This window comes from Durio zibethinus, chromosome 19 (assembly GCF_047325235.1).
Source record: "Durio zibethinus cultivar Kanyao isolate XHJ-2024 chromosome 19, ASM4732523v1, whole genome shotgun sequence".
Lineage (NCBI taxonomy): Eukaryota > Viridiplantae > Streptophyta > Magnoliopsida > Malvales > Malvaceae > Durio > Durio zibethinus.
The window spans coordinates 18,237,175-18,241,749 of record NC_143180.1 but is presented as its reverse complement, the minus strand read 5'-3'; positions in this window follow the sequence as shown (position 1 = coordinate 18,241,749).

The following is a 4,575-nucleotide window of genomic DNA, read 5'->3' as shown; positions in this document are numbered from 1 at the left end:
TTTTCCAGGATTATTCTTATGAAGAAGCTTAAATATGGGATCACATTTGTAAGTAAGCTGAAAGATAAACTGAGAAATTTAGTTCAATCTCCCTAGAAAACCTTAAACTTCTTTTAGTGTGCTGGGAGGTGACAAATTCTGAATGGCCCATATCTTATCTGGATCGACTTCAATTCCTCCTTCACTGATCACAAAGGCTAGTAACTTCATTGAATTTACCCCAAAGGTGCACTTGGCTGGGTTTAACTTGAGCTAAAATCTTTTCAACCTTTCAAATAACTTTCTGAGGCTGGTGACATGATCTTTATCCTCACAAGATTTTACAATCATATCATCTACATACACCTCGATTTCTTTATGCATCATATCATGAAAGAGTGTTACCATGGCCTTTTGATATATTGCTCCAGTATTTTTTAACCCAAAAGGCATGACCTTGTAATAGAAGGTTCTTCACATAGTCATGAAAGTGGTCTTTTCCATATCTTCTGCAGCTATTTTTATCTGATTATACCTTGAGAAACCATCTATGAAGGAGAAAATTGAATGCCTAGCCATATTATCTACCAGTGTATCGATATGAGGTAAAAAAAAGTTATCTTTTGAACTAGCCTTATTCAAGTCACGATAGTCTACACACATTCGCACCTTTCCATCTTTCTTAGAAATGGGTACTATATTGACTACCCACTCTGGATACTTGGCCACTTGTAGAAAACCTGCATCAAACTATTTCTTCACTTCTTCTTTGATCTTTAGTAGCATTTCAGGCTTCATTCGTCTTAGTTTCTGTTGAACTGGCTTACACTCTAGCTTTAGGGATAATCTATGTTCCACTATCTCCATACTCAGCCCTGGCATATCTTGGTAAGACCAAGCAAACACATCTACAAATTCCCAAAGTAAGTCTGCCAATCATTGTCTATCTCCTGATAAAAGTGAAGTGCCAATCCTGACATCTTTCTTATTCTCTTCATCTCTCAGATTCACTAGTCAACTATCTCTTGATGAGGCTCAATTGGTTTATTTTCTTGTTCAATCAATCTCATTAGGTCCGGAGGCATAACATATTCCTCAGAATTTTCTTTATTGTCAAGTTCATCAGTGTTAATTGAATTCTCAAAACTAACCTCTTGATTGTTATCATAATTATCTTCATGTTTATTTAAAGACCTAAAATTGAATGAAATGGGATATGTTGACAAGATGTGTTTGGAAAGATGGAAATAATGAAGACACAAGAAGAAATGAATGAAAATGCATCATTCCTAATTTTTATTAAAAATAATAAAAGATAAATGGCCCAAACAAAAAAGATCACCCCAATGCCTTGCTCAATAGCTATTGGGATGTTACAATTACATTGTATTAGTCTCAAAAGTCATAGGCCTTTCGATGGCACTCCAGTTTTTCAGCTCATAATCTGGCAGACAAAGGAGGACCCACCCCTCTTGACTAAGCCTCACTTTATCTTCAATAGCATTAATGGTTAACTGGATAAAAGTATTTTCCACATTTTTTCTTGTATCTGAGTACATGAATCTTCTAGGTCTGAAAGTTTCATACAAGTGTGGGATAAGCATTAGTCTTGCTATCTTTCCTATTGGCCTTCTCTTGATCTCTCATTCTATCATCTCATAGCCTAGGCCTAACCTGTCGCTATTATCTATCATCGTCGAGGGTTCTTTTATTCGTTGCAAGTTCTTGCCTAGCTTTAGTCCTAGACACCAACCCTTGTTGATGACTTGGCTCATCACTATCCTTGAAAAATGCTGATTTTTAAGTCCTTTACCTACAGAATTAACCAATTTAAAAGATCGATAGGAGCATTCTAATGCTTCTTCGATAGCCTCTACATATGGAGTATTCAATGGTTAGGTCACTAGCATGTCTTCTTCTCCAACTACCACTACTAATTAACCTTTTACATTAAACTTGATCTTTTGGTGCAAGGTAAAAGGCGTAGCTCCTACCATGTGAATCCATGACCTTTCCAATAAACAGCTATAAGATGGAGAGATATCCATCACTTCAAACTTCACATTGAAAATGCATGGCTTAATTTGCAAGGGCATCTCGATATCCCCTAAGACTTCTCTTCTGATCTTATCAAAAGCTCTCACAATCATCTAACTATCTTTTATATGAGAGTAGTCAATGGGTAGCCTTACCAAAGTTGACATAAGCATGACATTGATAGCAGAGCCATTATCGATAAGGATCTTAGCTATGATATGGCTCTTGCACTTGACCGTAATATACAAAGCCTTGGTAATTTTTTTCCCTCCAAAAGAATCTCATCATCGCTGAATGAAATCTGATTTGGCATGACTAGATTTCCAGCCAAGTGATTCACATACTCAATAGATACATTATGTGCCACGTATGCCTGATTCAACACTTTTAGTAGGGTATTTTGGTGTGGCTCTGAGTTTAGTAGTAGTGATAGTAATGAGATTCAAGCTGGCATTTTATTCAACTGTTCAACAACTGAATACTCACTATGTTTTACCAGCTTCAAAAATTCACAAACCTCTTTTTTTTATACCAACTTTGGACGATCTTCCTCAGGTTCTACTTCAGGATTATTCCATCTTTTTCTTTTCTTGGCCTTCTCTCTTCTAGCCTTCTCCAACATTTTTGGAGTGTAGCACCTTCCACTTCGGGTAATGCCTTTTACACCAGTTATATTGGAAGCATCAGCTTTAGAGACATCCTCTTCTTGTGCCTAAATTACTGTATCACGACCATATCTCTAAGGTACAACTTTATCATCTTTGTACAAGAAAAAAGTCAGAACTTTAAAAGTTACTGACCTGAGAATGAGTTTGTCTATGATTGACTTTGGCTTGTTCCCATAATAGATTGTCACTGGCTTTAAAAACAGCTTTGCAGGCCTATCAGTCATGGACACCTTAACACTTCTTAAGTCTTTTCTTCTTTTATAGACCTCTATCTGGTATGAATCCAAGAGTTTTTACACCTCTTAGTGAAACTGCTCATAGGTTTCAATAAAGTGACCTATTGCCCCACTATGATATTTACAACTAGTGCCAGCTACATATACTCCATGATAACTGTATGGACTCACTAGTTGTATCATGTCAGCTTTCCATAAAATATCAAACAGCTAACTAAGAGGTGTCTTAATATCTATCACTTTTTTCTTCACATGGCATTCCTGTTCTTCATTTAGGGCATTTACATTATGATTAGGCAAAGGATTGCCACTAACATTTGGTGTAGTCACCCCTTTTGTATCAAAGCTAATCATTTCATCCTTTATTAATCGTTACACTTTATGTTTTAGGGTAGTGCAATTTTTGGTGGAATGACCAGCAATCCCATAATGGTAGTCATAATGGGCTGTGGGATCGTACCACTTGGGGTAAGGTGGCTTGAGGGGTTTCAATTTACTATGAGCAATCAAATGACTATTGTAAAGCTTCTTATATAATTCTGTATGTCATTGGAATTGGGTCAAATATAGGTTTTTCACGGGTAGTTCGTTACTCTTGTGAACCACCCATGGGGTTAGTTGGACGATTTTGAGGTCTTGGGGTAAGCTGAGTGTTAGGACTATATGTGGTATTTTGAGGCCTAGGAGGGGTTTGGTATATTTGGGGGTAAGGTGACTATAAAAATTGTTGGTATAGGTAAGGGGAAGTGTTATTTACAATAGGGTAATATGACAGGTATCCTGATGGTGAATAGGGTTGATAACCCCCAAATTGCTGTCTATCAAAGCTCACAGCCTGAGCTTCGATCTTTTTTTTCTTTGAAACTTTTTTGTTGGATGCTTCACCTCCTTCTAACTTGCCATTCTTGATGACACTCGATAATTTCTCCTAAAATTACCATATCAGTAAAGTTTTTTGTTACATTCCCTATCATCTTTTCATAATAAAGAAGTTTCAAAGTGCTAACAAATAGCATTGTAGTCTCTTTCTCAGTCAGAGAAGGTTGTACTTGAGAAACTACATCCCTCTATCTCTGGGCATATTTTTTAAAAGACTCATTTACCTTTTTCTCTAGGTTCTGCAAAGGTAAACGATCAGGAGTCAAATCAATAATATGTCGATATTGACTAATGAAGTCATGAGCCATGTCGTTTCAAGAGCGAATACAGGTTCTGTATAGCTGAACATACCACCTGGCAGTAGAGCCTGTAAGGTTATCTTGAAAAATATGCATCAAGAGTTTTTTATCATGAGCATGGGCTATCATCTTCCGACAATACATGGTGATGTGGGTTTTGGGGCACTTTGTACCATCATATTTTTTAAATTTTGGTACTTTGAACTTAGGAGGAATGACCACATCAGGGACTAATTAAAGCCCAGCAACATCAACAGAGCCATAAAATCCAATCCTTTCTATTGGCTGTAACCTTTGTTCAAACATACTAATCTTTAGATCTCCCTGAGACTCCACCACTTTTACTTTTTCTTTCTCTTTCTCTTTCAAATCATCCAGATCAGGAATCGATTCTACTGCATTTTTAGTAAAGACAGGATTTACATAGCTATGATAATGCCCTGGGTTGGGGGCTGATGGCATTCCAGGATATGTAGC